Source organism: Ovis aries, chromosome 13 (genome assembly GCF_016772045.2).
Source record: "Ovis aries strain OAR_USU_Benz2616 breed Rambouillet chromosome 13, ARS-UI_Ramb_v3.0, whole genome shotgun sequence".
Lineage (NCBI taxonomy): Eukaryota > Metazoa > Chordata > Mammalia > Artiodactyla > Bovidae > Ovis > Ovis aries.
Window position 1 is genome coordinate 38024785 of NC_056066.1, and position 25054 is coordinate 38049838.

Below are 25054 nucleotides of genomic sequence, written 5' to 3' on the forward strand. Positions count from 1 at the left end.
ACTCAGTCTGAAGTCCTGACTAATGGCATTCTTTATTCCTCGTGATTTGAATCTAGATGTTATAAAAACAGTGGTGAAGCTGCCTGTATCTGAGTCAGTATAAATACCAAGCTTCCCTGCCTGCTGCTTCCGTACCCAAGAAGAGAATTAATCACCTATATGTCTCTGCTTCAGATTCTCTAAAACTCTTTCAGCTGTATTCCCTGGGAAAATAGCAGCAAATTCGGAATCTGTCTAAGCTGCAATTCAATGGCAATTTCTCATGGCCTATTGGTTAATAAGTCATACCTGGAGTTATTTGTTAAAGAATAATGATTCCCTGGCGGTCCAGTGGTTAGGACTCTGCACGCCCACTGTGGAGGCCTGGGTTCGGTCCCTGGTCTGGGAACTAAGATCCTACAAGCCTCAAGGTGTGGCAAAAAAAGAATACAACTCACCACCACCAACAAAAAAGAATAAAGAATATGTAGGTAAGCTTATCACTGAAAATCCATAGTCAGACAAGTGCTGTAGTTGCCCTACCATTGTCACCATTAATTAGGCCTTCTTTTACACTTGCTTGTACACAGCTGTAGCCACAGGCGTATATGCTCAGTCATGTCTGACTCTTTGCCCACCAGGCTCCTGTCCATGGAATTCTCTAGGCAAGGATACTGGTGTGGGTTGCCATTTCCTTCTCCAGGGGATCTTCCCAGACCCAGGGGTCGAACGCACATCTGCTGCTGGCAGGTGGATTCCTTAGCAGTGTGCCACCTGGGAAGCCCTTGCATCCATTTAGGGGTGGGGTGTGTAAATGAAACGATAAGAACAATAAAACAGCCAAACAGTAAGATTCTGAGATAACTGTTTTTTCGTTCTCTGGAAGATGGGGAGATGTGGGAACATGAGGTGGGACGTCGTCAGGAGGGCACGAAGGTACAGACAAGCTCTGTGTAAACACCGCACTTCCACCAAGTGTGAGGCCAGCATGCAGGACATTGAATCGTGATGAGTAGGAAACATGGGAAGTGGCTGGAGTAGGAAATGTCAGCCTGTGTCAAGTCTCAGCAACAAGGTAAGTCTCAAGGCTGGACGCACCCTTGCCCACATCCTACCAGAGAGAGGACATGTCATGGGATTCAAATGAAGGGAGAGGGTTAAAGCCTTTTGTAGCACCAAGAAGCTGACAGGACAGGGTGACTGGACACAGATGACTGGACCTGGCTGCAGTTTTAATTGGTGACCTTCCCCGGGCACCTCCCGAGCCACTGGGTAGGGGACAAACCTGCTAATGTGGAAGCCTTAAATTCTCTGCATCCGGCATCCTCTCAACATCACGGCAGGTCCTCACACACCAGGTCACTCTTTATGTCTGAAATATTCTGAAGTTTTCAGCCCCATAGCGTGGCACACACTAAACGCTCCCTCAACACCTTTTTTCTTTTTTCCTCGACACCTTTTGATTGGATAATTTGACTTTCCCTGTAAAAGCTGATCCTGATTTTAAGGAATTTGAAGGAGAAGAGTAGGAGAAGCGAGGGATATTTCCCCAAGAGGGAACAGATTTCTTGGTACCTGGAGTAAAAAAATCAGGGTGTTGGTGTTGGGTAGGGAGGTTCCCTGGTGACTCAGCGGTATGGAATCCGCCTGCCAATGCAGAAGATGTGGGTTCAATCCCTGGTTCTGGAAGATCCCCTAGAGGAGGAAATGGCAACTCACTCTAGTATTCTTGCCTGGAGAATCCCCATGGACAAAGGAGCCTGGTGGGCCACAGTCCATGGGGTTGCAAAAGAGCTGAACATGACTTAGCAACTAAGACAATTTTTTTTTTTAAACAAGGAAATAGATTTCAACATTATCAGTGAACAAAGATATTTATGTAAAATAGTCTACCCACAGAGACATCTAGAAAACTCTCTGGATGGTACAACTATCCCTCCTTGACTTGAGCTTTCTGCACTGTTTTAGTTTCTTACAATAAGCATGTAAGGTTTGCAGAAACAATAAATCACCTCCAGTAACAGAATTAGTAAATCAGGCTTCCCTGGTAGCTCAGTTGGTAAAGAATCTGCCTGCAATGTAAGAGACCTTGATTTGATTCCTGGGTCAGGAAGATCCACTGGAGAAGGGATAGGCTACCCATTCCAGTCTTCTTGGGCTTCCCTTGTGGCTCAGCTGGTAAAGAATCTGCCTGCGATGCGGGAGACCTGGGTTCCATCCTTAGTTTGAGAAGATCCCCTGGAGAAGGGAAAGGCTACTCACTCCAGTATTCTAGTCCAGAGAATTCCATGGACTGTTCCCTAGGTTCGAAAAGAGCTGGACACAACTGAGCGACTTTCACGTTTTCTTCACTTCAGTCTGTCAAAATTTGATGAAGCCTAAATATGCACCTTGGTTGTAAATGTGCCTAAAGAGATAAAACACACTGTTACCTGTTTTATAACAACCTATAAACCCACCTAACGAGGATATTATTTGAAATGTAAAATGTTCTGAAGTTTTTCAGATTATGAGATTTGATATCCAAATATTTTCTAATCTACTGACACACATTTGTTTTTCTTTACAACCTTATATCAGAACTATCGGATTAAAAACAACAACAAATGTGTTTTTCAAACTCCACAGCCAGGATACCCCCTGCTACAAAGCTTGTGGTTTGTCTACAAGATTCTTTTGCCTGAACTCAAAGATACAGTGAATTTTCTCAACAGCACTTTGCTGAGAACCTACTCCACCATGTTTATCTTGCTAGACTTGCAGGAAACCCAAGCAGAGTCTACAGCAGAGAGGGTTTATTAGCAGAGCCACCAAGCAGGGAGACGGGAGAACAAACCTCAAACCTGCCTCCGCAGAGGCAAGGGACTTGAGTATTTACAGGATACCCAGTCAGGCAGCATGGCGGCCTGAAGCACAGGGAGCGGCGATTGGGGAAAGGTATGACGAGCTTCATTTTGCACAGGTGGAACCAGGCTTCAAATTCCCACTTCCCTTGGGTCACCCTGGGGATGCTGGCGCCCACCCAGCTTAGCTGGCTGAGTGCAGACAGATGTGGCTGACTCCAAGTCCCTGGAAAACAGCTCGGGCCAACATCTTGTCTAGGTTCTGAGCTGCTTGGAGGACAAGCAGATCTTAAAACAACCTTGATTAGTGCTGGCAGGTGAGGTCGATTTGACTCATCACTCATGGTATCACTACCCCATGCCAGGGACTGGAAGGAGGTACCAGAATCTCATGCCTGCAGATGTTTGGTCTCTGGGGAGATGGGCATGTGACTGGGGAGAACTGGCTGGACAGGTCATCTCTGTAGAGGGAGGGGCAGACGGGCTGGGGTTGGAGCTTCCCAACCCGGAGCTGAGGAGTCAGGCAATGCTCTGGGGCCCTGGTGGGATCTCAGAGCAGAACCAGAGAAGAGGCTGTGGTGATGGCTAAGGCCGCTGGTCCAGGAGACCCGGGCAACTCAGGAAGGGCATTTGGGTTTCTCACGAGGACAGTTGTGGGTGCCAGAGTTGTGGGGGAGGCCAGGCCTGAGCAAGGGCAGGGCCAGGAGTTGGGTTGCAGGGTTGGGACCACAGGGCAGGCATCATGCCAGCCGGTGGGTGTGGGTGACCTGGGCACAGAGGGCGTGGGGGGCCCATGGGGTATGTACTGGGGTTGCCCTGGCGAACGGTGACAGAGAGCCAAGCAAAGTGACTTGGAAGCCCATCAGTGCTGAAGCCAAAGACCCCAGAAAAGGGACAAGACAGGAGTGAAAAGAGCAGATTCAAGGACTGGTCCTCAGTGCCCCCAGAGACCGAGCACCGGTATCTGCACAGAGCAGCAAGGGAGGCCACCCTGGTCACAGGACTGCGGCCTGAGGGCACCCTGACAGAGGTAGGGACTCCTGGGGCCTCCCTGCAGCAGGGGGTGGCTGGAGAGGCTGCAGGGAAGAGACCCCGGCCCTGCTGGGCCACTGGCAACCCTCAGGCAGGAGGAATCTTGTCTCCAGGCCTGTTGGGTGGGAGGGCCCGAGGGGAGACAGGCCCCTACAGCCCCTGCCCTCCCTGGCTTGTGGGCGACAGCATGTGCTGGGCCCTAAGCTCTGTGCTTGGAGTCGTGGGCCTCACCTTTCAGAACTGGAACCAAGTGCTTATTGACAGAAGTCACTGGCCAAGTTCAGTTCCCAACGGTGCAGCCTTCAGCTCCAGCAGGCCACCATCGGCCCCACCACGTGCATTTTGCTTCTTCAAAACCACAAGAGACTCAGCTGTTTCGGTCTCTGCCCTTGAAACACTGTTTTAAAGGGCTCCACTGATTAGGTTAGGCCCACCTGGGACAACCTCTTTTGATTAAATCAATTAATTGCTATTATTTTAAAATGACGTCCAGGCTCTTGTCACTTCTGCCACATAAGATAGTCCAGTCTCAGGAGCAACTCCCCTTGGTATTCCCAAACACGTGACTCACTGGGCATCACCTCGGACCAGCCTGTCTCGCCCGGTCCCTGGCATGTTGTACCCCCATTTGAGAAAGAAAAAGTGTGAAAACGGGGCTGAATATCAAAGAGGAAAGACAGTGGACTAAAGCATTGCATGAGCCAAGAGTTCTGCAGAGAAACAGAGCCGATGGGATAGATGTACACTATAATAGGGAGAGATTTATTACAGGAACTGGCTAGCGCTCCTCGTGAAGGCTGAGAATCCTTACCTCCTGATGTCCACAGCTGAGACTCAGGGAAGCTGGCCACCTGGTTCCAGTTTGAGTGCAGAGGCCAGAGAACCAGGAGCATGGGTGGTGTCGGCCCAGTCTGAGGGTGGGATAAGGGGTCCCAGCTCAGGAGCCAGGCAAGGGGCGTGAGTGCTCCCCTCCTCCACCTGGTTGTCCAACCCCCACCCCATCCACAAATCCGGATCTGTTTGTTGTATAAATGTCCACTTAAAATACCTAAGAAAATGGCCAGAAAAAGAGCTAACAGCTAACTCTGAATACTTCGCTGACATGCTTTCTATATTAATCTATACAGTAAGCATCCGTTTTAGGCAGCCTTGGTGGAAAAGGAAGCAAAGTGTTTTTTTGAGCTTGCTGACTGAGGACAGAGCCTCCTTCTTCAGACCACCTCTCACTGACTCACCTGGATTCATTCCGTGTACTTACTCCCCACATGGCCTCTCAAAGTCCTTACCTCTTTTTTTTTTTTAAATTTATTTATTTTAATTGGAGGATAATTACATTACAGCAGTGTAGTGGTTTTTGCCATACACTGACATGAGTCAGCCATGGGTGTACATGTGTCTGCCATCCTGAACCAACCTCCCACCTCTCCTGATGGTCCTGCCTCTCACACCCTGGGGAGCTGAGCACAGTGGGAGCCAAGGGAATGGAGGTGGGTGCTCCTGGGGCAGGTGATCCATCAACAGCTGGACCCGGCTTCACCCTCTGGGACCTTCCCTTGAGGGTCCGTGGAGGAAGGGGTGGTACCTGCATTCCAGAACTCACAACAGCCTCCTGATCAGAGGTAGCAGGAGTGATGGAAAGTGGGAGTCATGGCTGGAGACAGAAATGAGATGAGCAGCTGAAGGTCTGCATTCTCCTGGCCCCTGGTCCTTCCCTCGACACCACCACCCCGTCCCCTGCACGTGCAGATGTATCTGCAGCCATAAACGTATCCCAGCGGAGAAAAAGTGTGGTGGCCTCTTTTCTGAAGATGATACATGGAGCCTCTGGTGAGAACCAGGTCAGCAACTCCCATGCCCAGAGGGAAGCCTTCCACTTGTCCCAGCATGAAAGTAGCTTCACAGACTCGCCAAGCCCCCCGTCATTTGATAAGCTCCTGCTATATACACAGAATTCCCACCCACCTAGCCCATTTCCCATTCGCAAACCTGAATGGATGATAAAGGATTGTGCACATCTGAGAAAAACTGGCAGCATCAAAGAGAAAAAAGCCGAGACACAGAAATATGAGAAATTTAAAATGACTGAAGATGACATAAGACAAAAACAGAGGCTGTGAAGAAGCAGCAATCAGAACCAAAAGGCACTCTTAGAAAGTAAACTTCCAGATGTTCAAGTTGGATTTAGAAAAGGCAGTGGAACCAGAGATCAAATTGCCAACACCCATTGGATCATAGGAAAAAGCAAGAGAGTTCCAGAAAAACATCTACTTCTGCTCTATTGACTATGCCAAAGCCTTTCACTGTGTGGGTCACAACAAACTGTGGAAAATTCTTAAAGAGATGGGAATACCAGACTACCTTACCTGCCTCCTGAGTAATCTGTATGCAGGTCAAGAAGCAACAGTTAGAACTGGACATGGAACAACAGCTGCTGCTGCTGCTAAGTCACTTCAGTCATGTCTGACTCTGTGCGACCCCATAGACAGCAGCCCACCAGCCTCCCCCGCCCCTGGGATTCTCCAGGCAAGAACACTGGGGTGGGTTGCCATTTCCTTCTTCAATGTATGAAATGAAAAGTGAAAGTGAGGTCGCACAGTTGTGTCTGACTCTTAGCAACCCCATGGACAGCAGCCCACCAGGCTCCTCCGTCCATGGGATTTTCCAGGCAAGAGTACTGCAGTGGGTTGCCATTGCCTTCTCCTGGAACAACAGACTGGTTCCAAATAGGGAAAGGAGTATCTCAGGGTTGTACACTGTCACCCTGCTTATTTAACTTATATGCAGAGTATATCATGCAAAATGCTGGGCTGGATGAAGCATAAGCTGGAATCAAGATTGCTGGGAGAAATATCAATAACCTCAGATATGCAGATGACACCACCCTTATGCAGAAAAGAAAGAAGAACTAAAGAGCCTCCTGATGAAAGTGAAAGAGGAGAGTAAAAATGATAAAAAGTGAAAATATTAAAACTCAACATTCAGAAAACGAAGATCATGGCATCTGGTCCAATCACTTCATGGCAAAAAGATGGGAAACAATGGAAACACTGACAGACTTTATTTTCTTGGGCTCCAAAATCACTGCAGGCAGTGACTGCAGCCATGAAATTAAAAGATGCTCGCTCCTTGGAAGAAAAGCTATGACCCACCTAGACAGCATATTAAAAAGCAGAGACATTACTTTGCCAACAAAGGTTCATCTAGTCAAAGTTATGGTTTTTCCAGTAGTCATGTATGGATGTAAGAGTTGGACCATAAAGAAAGCTGACCACCAAAGAATTGATTCTTTTGAACTATGGTGTTGGAGAAGACTCTTGAGAGTCCCTTGGACTGCATGGAGAGCCACCCAATCAATCCTAAAGGAAATAAGTCCTGAAGATTCATTAGAAGGACTGATGCTGAAGCTGAAACTCCAATACTTTGGCCACCTGATGTGAAGAACTGACTTATTAGAAAAGACCGTGATGCTGGGAAAGATTGAAGGCAGGAGAAGACAGGGATGCCAGAGGATGAGATGACTGGATGGCATCACTGACTGGACGGACATGAGTTTGAGCAAACTCCAAGAGTTGGTGATGGACTGGGAAGCCTGGCATGCTACAGTCCATGGGGTCACAAAGAACTGGACACAACTGAGTGACTGAACTGAACTGAATTGAGGAAGTAAAGAAGCTGACTGTTGAAATAAAGAGTAGTTAGCAAGAGAGCCAAGAAAACCTCTTTAAACAGAGAGAAAAGGAGAGATGAAAAAATATGGGGAAAGAAATTTAAAAAGACAGATAGAGGGGGTCAATTCAAGAGGCCCACCATTAACTCATAAGAATTTTAGAGAGACATCAGAAAAAATAGAAGAAACTTCCCCTGAAAAGACACATGATTTTTCAGACCAAAAGGGCCACCTGGATGAGGGAACAACAGTACATCAAAAAAATACCCATGTGAAATCTCAGAACATCAGTGATAAATGCTTCCAGGAGGAACCAAGAGCTCACAAGTAAGGAAGAATTGGCTGTAGCATTTGCATGGGCTATGCTGGATGCTAGAAATCATCAGAACACGGCTTACTAAGACGTGAGGAAAAGTCATTTTGAAGACAGAAATTAATATCAAGATATTAGTCAAGCGTGAAGACAAAAGAAAGTCATTCGTGACATTCAAGGACTCGAAAGTTTTTTCTACATACCCTTTCTGAAGAGGTTACCTAAGCCCACACTCCAGACTGACAAGGGTCAAAACCAAGAAATAAAGAGTGAAGAGTAACTCCAGGTGGATTCCAGTGGAAAGAAATGCCATGATGACCACTGTGCAGCAGGGCCAGAGAGCTGTCGGGCAAAACCTGACTAATGAGTATGTATGCTCTGAGAAGACAGCCTCTAAGAGGAAAAGCACTGAACAAGTAAGGAACCAGGTAAGACGACAGATGTGGTGAATGTGTGTTCTCTTTCAAATCAGGAAAAAAGCAAAGGCAATCAGAAAGTCCAGGGGAATCAAAGATACACAAAACATGAACAACTTAGTCATGGATTGCGGAAAAAACAAAAACGAAATGTGGCCTGGTTTTGAATAATTTATGGTGTGGAAGAAGAATCCATTTGACATTTCTGGTGAGAAAATTTTACTTTCACTGGCCTAAGTGGTGGTGTTTTCTTGAACCAACAAACAATAAAATTAATCAGAATATAGCAATGAATGATACTTATGTAGCTGTTATAATGCAATTACTCTTCATACTTTTCAACCATTGGAATCACTCTATGGATGAAGAATGGACATCTTAGTTATGTTAACACAAGTAAACATAACTGTGATTTGTGTTGTAAAAAAGTAATCATTGACTAACAGAAGTTGTGGGATGGAAGGGGAAGGAAAGAAGAGGTGAAGGTATAGAGCATTTATACATACTTGCACACACAGGTCAGTCAAGGGATATCACTGAAAGATGATAATCAGTGCAGAGTTCAGGACTATCATTGTTATTTTCACAGTATTTAGTAAAGAACCAAAAACAGTAACAGAACGATCAAAACGTGATGGTGGGGTCAGCAAGTGTAATCACCATTTATCACAGCAGGAATCAACAGATGCTATCTGAGCGTGCTAGATCAGGAATGACCCGTTTAAGTGTACTGTTTAGTGACAGAGATATACCTGACTCCCAGGAGAACTTTAAAATATTTACACTAGCTGTCCTTGAAGACAGAACTGCGGATGAAGAGGTGAAGGTAGCGGAGGCCTGCCAAGCTCTTCCACAGGATTTGGTTTTCTTCAGGAATGTCCACATCTTATTCTGATACAACTGAAAAGTTACTTGGTGTGTATGGATTGTTTTCGGCCATCATACACAGTTTAAGAAATCTTTCTGCCAGCCCAGTCATAAATAAGACAATGTCACTAGGACGGGTCCAGAAATGATGAAACTGGTAAACAAACCTCCCACGCCACTCTGTACCTGAAGCAAGCCTGTCCCAGACTAACTCTGGCAGCCTCTGCTCTGGTCCTGGGGGATGGTGGGGGGGCCTCTCCTGACCACACCATGCTTGACTCTCTTACCTGGCTTTATTTTCCTTGCAGCACTTCGCATTCTCTGCAATGACTCATTCATCTGCTTACTTGTTTATTGTCTGTCTCCTCCACTACCCTCTGAGCTCTATGAGGGAGGGGTCTGTCTCCATCACTGCTGTATGTCCACTGCCTAGAATGCTGACCAGCACACAGTAGGTGCTCAGAACCCACTAGTGAAATGAATACACCAATGAAGAGAATGAACAGACAGACAAACTTGGGGAAGGCCTTTGCCTCCTAGACCCACATGACTTGCAAGAATTGCAGGTAAACATGTCTATGAACCTCTGCCTCCAACGGTGGGTAAGGGAAAGCCCCTGCCTGATTCTGGCTCCAGAGTCGGAACTGTCCAGGTGATAAGACTTTCCATTTTCCAGAAAGTGAGAAACGTAGCACTTTCAACTGGTTTTTGCTGCAGCAGAACTCTCAGCACCAAGCCACCCCAGTGGTTTCAGGTCTCATCTAATTTTAGATCTTAGCATTCATGTGTGTTCCATTCCGCCAGCTTACCTGGCCAAGGACCCTGGTCCCAGGGAAATCGGTGCTGTGATCGGCTAGTTCCTCCCCATCTTTCTCCAGAGGCAGGAAGTGAGAATGGCTGTGTGCCTTACACCTGAGTTCCCATGGCTTTCCAAAGATCTGCCTTTGGTTTGAGGCGTACAGTAGCTCCTGGCAACTAAGATTTGGGGATCAGCCTTCATATTGCTGGTGGTGGTGGTGGTGATATTATTATTCGTTTGAGCAGATCAACATCACTGACCTGTGAGGCATGGGGAAAATGCCATGTCGAACAGCACTGTGAGGCCATCTCCTTACTGAGGGCCACGCTGGGCCATCTCTTAATATCTCGGTGTTTGTAAGAATGGGCTTTGATCCCTGCTACTCAGATGGTGGCACCTGGACCACTGGCCTCTCCTGAGAGCTTGTTAGAGATGCAGGATCTCACCCCCGGCCACACCCAGATCCACTGAATGTGCATTTTAACAAGGTTCTTGGGTGATTCATACACATGTTACAGTATAAGAAGCACTTCTGAAGCTCATCTTCTTAGAGCTTGGGGCATTAAAAAAATACACCTGCCCTTTCCTTAATGTGAAAATGTGGAGCTGGGAGGGCTTGGCGACATCTCTTAACAGCAATAGAAGAATTCAGAACTTAGACCCAGTCCTAATACCCTTCTGGGCTATTCTCCCTGGACCCTCTCATCCCCACCTCATGCACTGTCCATCACTGAGCAGTTGACACTTTCCACTCAAATCCTGACAACCCACCTTTTCATTACCGCAGCGTTGTGACTGCTACCACTAGACGCCAATCACTGGGCTCCTCTCGGGCACCTCAAAACACTCATTTCATCCTCCACTAACTCTATGATGTGAGCACAATCACCCCCATTTGACAGATGAGGAGAATACGCTCACTTTCTCCACATTTTGCTGTCTCCTGCCTCCAAACTGTTCCGTCACCACAGAAGGCTCCCTCTTCCCTTCCCCCACCGTCAGCAAAATCCCCAGGGGTCACCTTCACAGTGTGTTTCTCATGAGGTCTTTCAGGTCACATCTCCTGGGCTCTAAGACACTTGAATTCTTTGCTTGTCTGCTCCGCACACGTGTGGGTGCCTCCTGGTGCCCTTAAAGGTGCCAGGGCCAGCAGGTCACGTGTGACACAGTGCTCGCTCCTCTCTCGGGGAGCTGAGACCAGCCAGTTACACAGTCAGGGTGAGGGGTGTACAGCATGCCAGGGGCCTGACCACGGAGGTCTCGGTCACACCGGCCTCCTCCTCGTCCTTCATCCTCCCGCCTCCCTGGTGGTAGAAGGCTTACCCGTCACTTCACACCCTTGGGTTCTGGGGGGCTTCATCACGCATTTCCCATTTGAACTTATTTATTCACAGGGTCAGAGCACCTCCCAAGTGGACTCCTGACCTCCTGCCTTCAGAGCTCTCCCCAGACTGAGAGCAGAGGGTGTTCAGTTTACTGAAGTTTACTGAATGAAGGTGGTGTGGGGGTGAGGGGGGCCGGGTTGCAGATGGCTACATCTTCCTGGTTAGTAATTGATATATCCTGCGTAAGCACAGTCCATTTGGGAAAATGGTAAATCTTCACTGTATACTCTGCTCCTCAGAGTAACTGACTCCAACAAGGTGAGGGCATGAGATGGAACACACCCTCGTGTCAGAACATCTGACAGAGACTGGGAGGACTCAGGCCCAAACATTTCAAACTAGCAAATACTAACCAGTCTTAGCAGAATTGGCTCTCAGTGGAAAAATCTGCTTTCCGAACCCCATCCTACATGACCCATAAACTGTTAACAGTAACCAAGACAACACACGGGGAAGTGTAAAAGGGCTGTTACACACACTCAGCCAGACCATACAGCCACGAGCTAGACTTAGTAGAAACGCAAGGAGATCACCCATGGGTAAGATGTCAGTTTACAGAATGACAATAAAGCAAGAATGGGAACTGAGGACACCAAAGAGAAACAGGTCATCTGTTCCATGTCCAGAGTAGTTTTATCCTCTTAGCTGGACTCTTCATAAAGCCAGGACTCATCACACTTAAGCATCGATTCAAAACATGCTTGAGAGATTTTTGTAAATCTCTCAAAACACAAACATTATTCTTAGATGCAATTTAAAAATCCTTGTCTTGGACTACAGTGGTGGTACAGTGGATAAGAATCTGCCTGCCAATGTAGGGGACACAGGCTGGAGAAGATCCCACATGCTGCGGGGCAACTAAGCCGTGTGCCACAACTACTGAGCTCCCGTGCCTAGAGCCTGTGCTCCCCAACAAGAGAGGCCACCACGTGAGGAGCCCATGCACCGCAACGAAGAGTAACTCCCACTTGCCACAACTCCAGAAAGCCTGCACAGCAACAAAGACTCACTGCAACCCCCCAAAAAAGTCCTTGTCAGAATTATACAAATATAAGGTACACCCTAACACAAAACAAGGTGGCATTATTTCTATTAATAATGGTAATGTCAGTGTAGGTAAATGACGAAACTTACAAGGTATGACGCATGAGAGCAGTAAGAAAACCTAAGAAAGTAAATTCCAGGCATCAAATGCAATCACCCACATCCCAAACATTCTGCTATAAAGTGAAACTAAAAAGGGGTCCCGTCTACTGACATGGGGTCCTACTGGGCAGAAACCTTTGAAAACATACATAGAAAAAATTGAGGGATTTTGAATAAAAATGCTAGAGGACATTTTGAAACAGAGGAAGACAGAAGTGAAGCTATTGCATTTTCATCCTCTGTGCTCCTTGCCATCCTCAGAGGCACAGTTCATAGACGGACCCCACCTGGTCTCAGCAATAGCGAGGGAGGCCGAGCGGCTGACCTGCGATCAGGGCAGTGGGATATGAGCTGTTAACAGCGAGGCCCTGGACTCAAAACACCATCCACCCCAGTTTCCAAAGTGATTCGCAAGTGAACAGAGTCACCAGGCGGGGCGGCTCCAGAGGCAGGTAAGTAACTATTCCATGTCTCCAAGTGTCTCTCTGTCCTGCTTCCTGGCTGGGGACGCCGAGGCACCAGGAGATGAGGTGGTCAACTCAGCTTCCTCCCAGTGTTGTTAGTATCTGGAGATGCCAGGACAAGGTTTTCTTTCTGCAGTAACTTCATGGGTACATTTCCACAGGGAACACTCTTACCATTTCAGATCATGACGAAAACAGGGCTTAGCACCCAAGGACTAAGGATTTGTGGCCCCACAGATATAAATAAATTCATGAGCTAACAAACTGGATCATCATGTATAAAAGCCACTGAAAGATGATCCAATGATCTGTTTAAAAACCTTTGTTTTCCCCAGATTGGGAAAACAGACAACAGTCAAGTCTCTCATTCAGGCCAGAATGGGTTGAAATGGTCCTTAAGTGATTCAGGTTGAATGGGGTGGGCGTGTAGACTGAGAGTGGAGCCCCGCCAGGCCCTCTCCCCTCCTCGCGTCTCACTTACGGGCCCCACTGCTGGTCCACGTCCGCGCCTCTCTGCATGAGAACCGGGATGGCTTCGTGGTGTTGGTTCATGGCCGCCAGGCTCAGGACAGGCCGGTCTTGGCTGTCACTGCAGTTGGGGTCGGCTCCCTGCCGCGAGGGGAAAGGGACAAACTCGCACAAGAGCCTGCATTCCGTGGCACCCCCTCGCCCTCCTAGTAGCAAGTCCCTGGTGGAAGTAAACTGCTTGACTCAGGAGAGAGGAGAAGCAGGCAGCCCAGGACCAGCTCTGAAGACAGAGCTGTCAGGTCACATGGGTGATGGACTGAAGTTCCTGTCCCCCCCACCCCTCACCCAGCAGGAGGCCCCCAGAGGGACCACTCTGCTTCTTCAGGAGACAGGAAGCTCGCACAGGGTCACAGACCATAGGTTCTCTTCCCAGGCCTGCAAGTTATATGGGTTCCTGTGCGCTCTTCGGCCTATTTTTTTTTCCTATAAAAATTAGCAACAGGTAACAGTGTGAAGTGTTTTGTTTTTTTCTTTTTAAATGCGGATCATTTTTTTAAAGACTTTATTGAAAACTGGCAGAAAGGACTCTTGGGGCTGGTCCTCTCAGTTCAGGACTAGAGGATGGATGAGAAGGAGGGGAAAAAAAGAAGCTACAGTTTTCAGACCCCAAACTGTGCCCCCTGCTCCAATCTATCTGCAAAGGTCTCACACTTGACTTCTGGGAGGCCAGGCAAGGTAACATGGGCTGAGGGTGAAAGTGCTGGCCAGGTGTGGCTGGCCAGCAAATGGTAAACACTTCTCTGCCGTCCTTACGGAGTCACTGTGTTGTTTTTGGTCCACCGTCCTTTTTAATTTTTATTAAAAACATTTTTTTTTGATGGGCACCATTTTTAAAGTCTTTGTTGGATTTGTTACAACACTGTGGCCTCTGTTCTATGCTTTGGTTTTCTGGCTTCAAGGCACATAGGATCGAACCTGTACCGCCTGCAACGGAAGTAGTCGTAACCACCAGGACCACCAGGGAAGTCTCCTGGTTTTTCTTTTTTTAATTATTATTTTTCTTCCAGTTTTGTTGAGATGTAATTGACATAGAGCACTGCCTAACTTTCAGGTGTGCAGCATGAAGACTTATGCCACGAAATAGTGATCACAAGAAGCTTGGTGAACAGTGTCATCTCATACAGAAACTAAACTAAAGAGGTAGGAAAAAATACAGTTCCTCGTGATGAGAACTCATAGCATGTGTTCTCTTAACAATGTCCATATTTAATGGGTCAACGTTTTAAAGTTCCCAGAAAGGGGACAACTCACCCAAGCTGGACCCGCTGCCGAATAGCCCGTTCCCACCCTCAGTGATGCTGCTCAGGAAGTGGTCGCTGAAATTCATCGCCTTGTTCAGGTAAAAGTTCTGGCCAATGGAAAAAAATCATGCACAGTGAACAGTGCCACATCCCAGCAGAAAGAATGGTCTCCCTGCTTACCTGCCCCTCTCTCTGTTAATGACGGATGGTCAAGCCTGAAGCCTGGCCACCCTGGACATCTCCCTGACCTCACCGTGATGCTTTGTCCATTCTGCCTCTTAAACAATGCCTTGGTCTGGCCCCTGCTCTCTCACCAGGAACATGGCAACAGCCTCCAAATGGGTTCCTGCCAGCCCACCTTCCTGCAGCTGCCCCAGCCCCTCTATACAATGTGTATGTAACTGTGCCCCCCCAAGTCTTGGAATTAGGTGGGCCTGATGGGTAGGCTCAGGCTGCAGAGCTTGAATCCTGGTGCTGTCACTTACTACCTTAGGAACCTTGAGCCTCAGTGTCCTCATCTATCAAGTGGAAATATGACCAGAAGGTAAAATGAGGTTATGTGGATGTCTATAAAACCAGGATGGGCGGGACAAAGGCCAGATCTGGAATTCCAATCCACCTGGACCACTCCCACAGCGTGGCATCCTGCCCACCCCACCATGGGGCCACCCACTACTTCCTGAGCACAGAACAACAGGCTAAGAAGAAACATACTGTGGACCTGGGGACACTTTTCCCAATTCTACACGATGGACAACACATTGTAGATACGCTTGGTGCCTGCCCAGTTCCCCTAAACCAGTCAGCTACCATCCCAGCTGCTACGCTGGCTGCTAACAACTCATGGCTGACCTCTGTCCCCAGCTGCCCTCAGTTCTTTTACCAGAAGAGAACCCACAGCCTCTCAACTTCTGCCCACATCTTCTGGCAGTGGAGAAGGAAGCCAGCAGCTCCCTGATTGAGTTCTTTGCTAGGATTCTTATATCGGTTCCTTAACTGCGAGGTGTTTTCTTACATGAGCACATGTCTTGGTCCCTTCATATTGCCAAGACAAAAGTACTGCATGGCTTAAACAAATTATTTATTTCCGACAGTCCCATAGGCTGGAAAGTGCAGGATCAAGGCTCTGGCAGATATGGTGTCTTGTGAGAACCTGCTTCAGGTTCGGCTGTCTCATGGACAGCAAACTTTTCTATGGTGGAAGGGCTGAGGGAACTTTTCGGGGTCTTTGTTTTAAGGGCACTAATCCCATTCATAAGGTTCTGTCCTCATGACTGAATCAGCTTCCAAAGGCCCCACCTCCAAATACTGTCACACTGGAGCTGAGGTTTCAACATATGAATACTGGAGGGACACACACTTTCAGTCTATAGCAACATAACATCAAGAACGCCACAGATAATATTTCAGGGTTGCTAAAATTAATTCCAAAGAAATTACACCTCCATTTATTTGTTTACTTTTTAAAGTATTTATTGCCTGGCATCTTCCTGGAAATTGTGAGCTCTTGAGAAGACAGACGCTCTGTCTTGTTTATTGTCAAAGCCTTAGTGCCTAGAATAATGCCAGGCACATGCTGTGCTGTGCTTAGTTGCTCAGTCATGTCTGACTCTTTGTGACCTCATGGATTGTAGCCCTCCAGGCTCCTCTGTCCATGGGGATTCTCCAGGCAAGAATCCTGGAGTGCGTTGCCACTTCCTTCTCCAGGGGATCTTATCCAGCCAGGGATCAAACCCTGGTCTCCTGCACTGCAGACAGATTCTTTACCTCTGAGCCACCAGGGAAGCCCGATTATAAGAATATGCATCATGATTTCCGTTATCTTCAATGGTATCCATGCTTAAAATACATTTAAATATTTCAGTCTCAGATATATTTGAAAAGATACAAGATGGGTGGTTTCCTCTGAGGCCGTGGTCATCCCTGTTGTTCCTGGGAAGGGCTGGCTCTAGACAGCTGAGCCCTGACTTCTGAGTGGCTGGCCTGTGCCCAGTCTCCACCTGGACGGCCAGTGGCCTATGGGGAGGGGAGGGCTCCCTGTGTAGAGGGTGCCCCCTGCTGTTCAGTGGTGCTGAGGCCATGTGGAGAGCAGAGGGGAGGCTTCCAGGGGAGGAGGGTCTCAGGTCAAAGGTCAGAGCCCTCTGGCCCTCACTGGAAAGGACCTTCAAGGTGATCAGTTCAAACCCATGTATTTCAGATAGGGAAACTAAGGCCCAAAGAGGTCAAATGTCTTGTCCGTGCTCACAGTTAAAACTGGCTTTCCTGACCCCTGCCTCGCATCAAGGAGACACCAAACTCACAACTCGAGTGTCTTCCGCCATTTAAAAAAAAGAACAATTCATCACAAATTTACTTTCAGCTTTCTATAATGTGAACTATTCACATTTTCAAGACATGATTTTAAATAATCAAGTGATTTTAAAAGTCATTTATTATACTTGGACCACAGAAGCTCCCCAGGAAGGGATTTCCTAAAGAACCAACAGAAGAGGGGCCTGCGTCTTACCAGCCCAGCCATTTCTTTCATTACTTTTCTCCAGAGGCCTCATGTTTTAAAGGTTTTTAAAATCTACCAAACAAAGCACATATTTAGAGGAAATATGTTCACTTTTAGATGCACAGACTATAGTTCTAACTGATATCACTAAATGAAATTGAATGTGTGGAACACTCTACCCCATGACAGTGACAGTGTGGGCTTTCTGGAAATATTAGCTATTAGGATTGTATCTTCACAGCCAAAGCCAATGGGGAAAGGGATTTTTTGTGAGTCTGTGGTACCCTGTGGAAGGTTAGTATCTCTTCAATCTGGTGTTTTGAAATACTAAAAGAATGTTAAGAGTTCAAAGGAACCTGGTATCTTTGACTGCGGTATGGACACATATATCTGAGGATGTCTGAAGGCCCAGAAGCCCCAGGCTGGGGCTGACTCTGTGAGTCACTGGCTCTCCCGCCCTGGGGACCACTTTGTTCTCACATGGGACTGGGATGGGCTGTGATCTAGTCTGTCGATCCATCTACCTTGGTATGAGGGCTTGCCCGTACAACCCTCCAAACCTGACCACTCAACTAAAGCAAATGTTTCCTGTAAAGTATTTTTTTGGCGGGGGCGGGGGGGGGGGGGAGGTGGGGGCCTGCACCACCTTTTTGGCTTGCCTGGATCTTAATTTCCTGACCAGGGATGGAACATATGACCCTGCAGTGAAAGCATGGAGTTCTAACCACTGGACAGCCAGGGAAGGCCCTAAACTAATCCTTTCACAGATATAAATGTATCTGGAGACTAGTAAAGTTGTGTTGAACATATGCCACTGTTTGCTAAAGCCACAGGCTTCTCAAAAACAGAGAAAAAGCTAATTCCATTTATATGAAGTTCCAGGATGAGAATCACTAATCTAGCCATTGCCCTTAAGGCCACGAGGATGAGGATGTAGCTGGAAGGGGCCTGAGGGAACTTCCTGGAGTGATGGGAACGTTCTGGAACTGGAGAAGGATTGGCATTTATGGGTGTCTGTATCTGTCACACTTTTAGTTTCACACACTTCACTGTAAGCACATTTTACTTTCAAAATGAGCTGTAAACAAGTACTGAACTTTAGCTAATGACTTGCATGCTGAAGTGCTTAGGGGTGAACTGATGTCTGTGACCTTGCAGTGCATCCCAAATTAGATGAACTAACGGACGGGCAGAAAGAGGGGTGTGTGACAAATATATGTATATATATATATAAAATATATACACATAAATAAATAAAATATTAAATGTGATGGGCATCTGGACATTCCAAACTCCCAATTATTTGTGTCAGAAAATTTTCATTATAAAATGGGAGGAGAAGAATTAAGATTCAATCATTTATTACCTTAAACATAATGTTACTATAGTTTAGTCAACTTTCAAGATTCTACTTTAGCAAAGGACATTTATACAGTTCTAGCCAAAGAAGTCTTCAGAGTGGAAAGCTGGTACCTTGGTGGTGTTTCTCTCTAGTAACATTGTGATGCTGAAGGTGATGAAGTTGCTCAGTCGTGTCCGACTCTTTGCGACCCCGTGGACTGTAACCTACTAGGCTTCTCCGTCCATGGGATTCTCCAGGCAAGAATACTGCAGTGGATTGCCATTTCCTTCTTCAGGGGATCTTCCCGACCCAGGGATCGAACCCGGGTCTCCTGCATTGCAGGCAGACGCTTTAACCTCTGAGCCACTCTAGTAACATGGTTGCTGGTTATTACTTGCAGACATATCCTTCTTTCCCATAGTCTGTGCTGCTGGAGGGCACATTCACCTAACAAGCCCTGTGAGTGGTGTGTGGTGGCCACTTAATGCATGTGTGGTAAGAGCAGAACTGGGGGCTCAGATGTGGATTCTGCAGCTTACTGGCTGCTGCCAGCTCTCAGCTTCTGTGTCCTCTTCCACAAAAGGGAGTGATCTCCATTTGGCTGTTCTGAGGGTTCAAGAAGGTGATGTAGGTAAAACAAGAGTATCTGGCTCCTGAGTAGTAGTAGTAGTGTTAGTTGCTCAGACATGTCCAACTCTTTGCAACCCAATGGACTGTAGCGTGCCAGGCTCGTGTGTCCATGGAATTCTCCAGGCAAGAATACCACAGTGGGTTGCCATTCCCTTCTCCAGGGAATATTCCCGACCTAGGGATCGAACCTGGGTCTCCTGCGTTGCAGGCAGATTCTTTACCATCTGAGCCACCAGGGAAGCTCCTGGCTCCTGAGAAGAGCTTTAAAAATAGAAAAATGGGTAAAAGGTCCTAAAGGGTCTACCCAGAGATGGTCTTCGGTACAAGCAGAAATTGAGCAGCACTGAATGTGATGCCTCATGAAGGACACAATCCCACTCCTGTCAGTGCTCGGACCAGGACCTCAACTTGGGCCCAACCGTACGGGAGCCCTAGGCAGACCCTAGTAAGAACCACGGTTTCCAAAAAAGAAGCCCCGACTCTTCAAAACTGCTGTTGTCATAAAAGACAAAAGCACAACTGTGGAATATTCCAGATTAGAGGAAATTAGGGGCACCACAATTAAAACTCAAATCCTAGACTGGATCCTGTGCTGGGGAGGGGTACATATTATAAAACACACTCGGGCCAGTTGTCAAATCAGAATGTGGTTGGTAGGCTAGTGTAAAATATTGCTCTAGTGTTAAATTTGGAAGGACTGATGCTAAAGCTGAAGCTTCAATCCTTTGGCCACCTGATGTGAAGAACTGATTCATTGGAAAAGACCCTGATGCTGGGAAAGATTGAAGGTGGAAGGAGAAGGGGACGACAGAGGATGACCTGGTTGGATGGCATCACCAACTCAATGGACATTAGTTTGAGCAAGTTCCAAAAGTTGTTGATGGACAAGGAAGCCTAGCATGCTGCAGTCCATGGGGTTGCAAAGAGTCGGACACGACTGAGTCACTGGACTGAACCGAGTGTTAAATTTACTGAACCCAGTAAGTACTGCGGTAACTTAAGAGAATGTCTTTGTTCTTAGGAAACACATGCCAACATAGCTAAGGGTCTACAGTGTGTGCAATTACACGTGGTTCAAAGGAGAGAAAGAAGAGCTTGCTCAATTGGACAGATAAGAGAGACCCTGGAGCAAAACACTAATTATCAGTGAGTCTGATAAATACAGTATTGGTGTTGTCCACTTAAAAAATATGTATAACCTAAACCCACTTTAGTATTCTTGCCTGGGAAATTCCATGGACACACGAGCCTGGTGTGCTACAGTCCATGGCTTTGAAAGAGTTGGACACGACTTAGCAACTAAACAATAGCAACTGTGGTTCTAGCCAATATGAGAGAACAAAAAGTTGTAAGGAACTGGAGATTGGGGCTGAAACAAAACTCCTACTGTTTACAGATGTGATAAATTGTGAGAACTGTGTTTTAGTCGGTGGACATACTGAGGATTTAAGTCCGAGAGACATCCTCTCAGATGGCTCTGAGGGACTGTTCAGAAGAGGTAAGGAAGGAGCCAAGAAATACAGGGGTTTTTGAGAGGGGAAAAAAAAAACAACAAACAACCAGGTAGTCAAAAGATCAAAATATTACTGTTATTTAAAGGAAAACCAGTGGACTTCCTGGGTGGCTCAGCAATAAATAATCTGCCTGTAAAACAGGAACTGCAGGAGACTCAAGTTTAATTCCTGGGTCTGGAGGATCCCCGGGAGGAGGGCATGGCAGCCCACTCCGGTATTCTTGCTTGGAAAATCCCACGCACAGAGGAGCCTGGAGTGCTACAGTCGATAGGGTCACAAAGAGTCAGACACGTTGAAATGGCTGACCATGCACCTAAAGAAAAACTAGAATCTCAAGTTAATGAACTTAGCACTTTTCTAGGTATGGGAAAATCCAAGAGTCTAGGTTCTTTGAAATCCTTTGATATCAAATTCCTTTGATATATACCCAATGTTTAGATGGTAAAGAATTCACCTGCAATGCAGGAGACCCCAGTTCTATTCCTGGGTCGGAAAGATCCGCTGGAGAAGGGATAGGCTACCTACTCCAGTATTCTTGGGCTTCCCTTGTAGCTCAGCTGGTAAAGAATCTGCCTGCAATATGGCAGACCTAGGTTCGATCCCTGGGTTGGGAAGATCCTCTGAAGGAGGTAAAGGCTACCCACTCCAGTATCTGGGCCTGGAGAATTCCATGGATTGTGTGGGATGGCAAAGACTCAGACAGCAGAGCAATTTTCAGTTTCAACTATCTAGGACCAGCACTCTTTTTTCTCTATCTTGAATCCCCTCAGGGTGCATAGTCGTGCGTGACTGTAGTAGCCACAGCATCCTTTGTTTACTGATTTGGTAGGTGACATTCTTGACTTTCTTTGTTCATTGCTGCTGAGGACTAAGAATGGTTACGAAAAGGATGTTGTGGGCCATTAAGCCATCACATTATTGGCTCCCTGCCCCACAGTGAGCCCTTAGGGACTTCAGGATGGAAAGACAGAACACTCGATCTCAAGCCATCAGGCCCATCCCCATGTACTTCAGGAGACTAGGAAGGGAAAGGACAGTATGCTGGCCCTAGATAGCTAAGGTCTTTGTCAAAAGAATGCTTTCAGTGTACCCAGACTTTGGCATCTTCTCCTTCATAGAAAAGCACTAAATTTATTAACCTGATGTCTGGTTTTCCTTAATTAATAGTAATTTTTTGATGTTCTTATTATCAGTTTTATAAAACTCCAATACATCCTGGCTCCCCTGCCCTTCAAAGTAGTCCTTTAGAGCTAACTGAGAGGCTGCTTCCTAGGCTTGAAGTCCTCTGAAAATCTGCCTAATAAAATAGAATTCTCAGTTTTTAGGTTGTGTGTATACATATATGTATGTATGTATTTTTTAGTGGACTCTAATTTCTTGGTGAACTACTGGTCCTAGTGTAGAGCAGAAAGGGATGTGGAGCGTGTCCAAGTCAGACTAGGAACTTTCCTTAGGGCAGGGGCTGAAATGAATTCACTGTGAATGAGGCAGCCTCTGGGCAAGAGAAGGGAAGGGATTCACCGTCAGGGAGCTGACAAAGAATTTTAGGAAATGCTTGTCTCTCCTTGGCTTTCCAGGCCATGTGAACATTTTCTTGGTCTTCTAGATGACAAAACTTCAGAAAGCAAATCTAGGGGAAATAAGGAAAACTGAGAGTGTCTTGGTGGAAACACCCTCCACAGTGAAAGGGGGTGTGCTCCTCAGCTCCCCAGTGGGCATGTCCCAGATGGCAGCAATAACTCCCTGACCTCAATCAGAATCCTGAACAAAGACTCAGAGAGCTGCAGACCAAAAAGAAAGAGATGCTACTGTTACACGAGTGTATGTTCCTCGGTTCTTTGTCTCATCACAACAAAGATTTGGAGTGACGGACATCACAGCTCTCAGGTCTTGGATAGACCATGTTATAGCTCTCAGGTCTCGAATGGACCATGTTATAGCTCTTAGACAAATCAGTGTTACAGCTCTATTTCATTTAGAAGATAGCAGGAAAATCCATCTTCGAGGTGTGAGGGCACGTCGATTCAAAGACCCGAAGAGAAGAGCACCCCAGTGCGCAGGGGGGTGGGGGGGTGGGGGTTGGAGCTAGCTTTGGCTCCTCTTTTTATATGTTTATCTCTCCCTGGGCCTGTCCTATGTAAACTGGGCCAGCCAGGAGTGGTTTGTTTTACCTGAGGTCTTCGGACCTTCCTTGTCTTTTAGCCACCGCCATTTTGGACTCCTTTTCCCTATTCTACCTACCTAACACTACCATCCACATCCACCTTGGCTGAGCAATGCGTGCACCACCAGGAAAGACTCTGAATTAGAATGATTGGTCAAAGACCACCTGGAAACTAATCCCATCACCACAAAACCCAACATTGTGAGCCACGTGGCAGAGCAGTTCTCCTGGGTTCCCTTACCCTACTGCTCTCCACCTGAGTGCCCTTTCCCAATAAAATCTCTTGCTTTGTCAGCACATGTGTCTCCTCAGACAAATTCATTTCCGAGTGTTAGACAAGAGCCCAGTTTCGGGCTCTTCAAGTGGTCCTCTTTTCTGCAACAAATGGCAACTCTGATGGGATTCTTCTTCACTGAGACTGATATCCTGACCACTCAGGGTACTCAGGGGCCAGCTTGCCTGCCAATGGACCAGACACAGCGGCCGCAACTGGGACCCTTTTGTCCCTGGTCTCCTCCTGATGTGGACAACTGGCCAGAGTGTCCCGATCGGTAAGGAACAAGAGACTTTATTGACCTCTCTCCTCTTCCCTCTCTCTTTCCTCTCCTTTAACCTGTCCTATCCTTCCCTGTTTTTTCTAGTCCCCCGGTCCTGGATGCAGGAATCTAGTCGAAGGGCCCTTAGCCTGAGCTGAGAATTGGAGACTGATCACCTCCTCTTGGCAGAGGACTCGAATTCTGGTTCTGGTCTTGTCTGATTTCTGGAAGGGCTGAGTTCCAGTCCTCCCTTCTCTGGAGGCCCAGGGAAAAGTCCCATAACACCTGGGTATCTGTAGGTGGCAGGAGACGTCTTTAAGGCCACCCCTTTTACCCCCCCACCCCCCTTCTTCTTTCAACCTGGCTTCCTTTCCTCCCTTGAAATCTTTTAGTACTTGGATTCTTCTATTTAAGGGCTTCCCTGGTGGTCCAGAGGTTAAAGCGTTTGCCTGGAATGTGGGAGACCTGGGTTCGATCCCTGGGTCGGGAAGATCCCCTGGAGAAGGAAATGGCAACCCACTCCAGTATTCTTGCCTGAAGAATCCCATGGACGGAGGAGCTAGGTGGTCCCAAAGATGCTGACACGACTGAGCGACTTCACTTTCACTAACACCACCAACTGCTGTTTTAGTAAACAACCAAATGCTGCCTGCCGTGAAGCCATCAACCTCTGCAGGCTCTCTGAGGGTGCACATTTAGGGAAACTAAGGATGGAGAAAAACAGTATGCTGGCCCTAGACACTTCAGATGCATCTCAAAGGAATGATTTAAGAGAGCACAGATTCTTTCATCCTCCCATAGTAAAAAAAGTTCTAAACTCATAAAGCTGTCTGTTTCTTTGTGATCAGCAGTAACCTTTCGATGTTCAACCACCCTATTTTCTTTTCAGCAAACTCCTACATATCCTGCCCCTCCCATAACTCTTTGAAACAGTTCCTCAGGGCTGCAAAGCTGTCTCCTAGGTATAAGGCCACCAAATAAAACACAATTCTCAACTTTTAGGTTGTCATTCTTGACATTTTGCTTTTTCAATGGACACTACGAGGGGCTGAGCCCCAAGTTATGGTCTAATGGTGAGGCTCCTGTCCCCCAGAAGACGGATGAGATTGCCCATAAACGCGCGGACTGCGACAGAGGGACAGGATCTAGGGAGAACGGTGCGGATGAGCTAGTTGGGGACATGGGCTCGGAACCCAGGGCTGCCTTCTTTGACAGTAAGATCGCGGGAAGATGCCTCGCCTTCTCAGTGTCAGTCCCCACCGTGGGTTTAAGTGAATTAAAGGGAGCTGGTCGATATCACGCCTGCGCGGCTCACGGACCCCTCCCCACCCGCCCCGACACAGCCCTGCTTTCCCCGCAAGCAAGCGTGGCCCGGAAACCGTTGTCCGCTCCGCCGCGAACCCGGAACTAAACGGAGATTCCCGGGGCACATCACTTCCGCAAGACGAGGGGTGGGGAGCGGGGTGCCCGGCACCGGAGGCGGGAGTCACTGCTGGGGTCACTGGGGAGTGTAGTCTTTAAGGCGGAGGCGTTAGCGAAGGACTCACGGAAAGGAGAGAGGTTTCATCCGGGGTCCTCTGTAAAAGACGGGGCGGGGCGGAAATCTAGGCGCCACGGTGGCCATTCTCCCATGGGCATGTTACCGAGAAACAGCTCCCTCAGAGACCTCTGGGCGCGCCGAGCATCCTGGG

General features: G+C 47.5%; 1 long non-coding RNA gene across 1 annotated transcript; it reads right to left on the minus strand.

Annotated features, from left to right (window-relative positions):
• Positions 1-1837: 1837 nt before the first annotated feature.
• On the minus strand, positions 1838-25033 carry LOC121816328 (uncharacterized). Its single transcript, XR_006055882.2, has 4 exons — positions 24911-25033; positions 14691-14787; positions 4666-13520; positions 1838-2386 (listed from the first exon to the last, which is right to left on the minus strand). It is a non-coding gene; the product is annotated as an uncharacterized LOC121816328 (long non-coding RNA).
• Between the last annotated feature and the right edge of the window lie 21 nt (positions 25034-25054).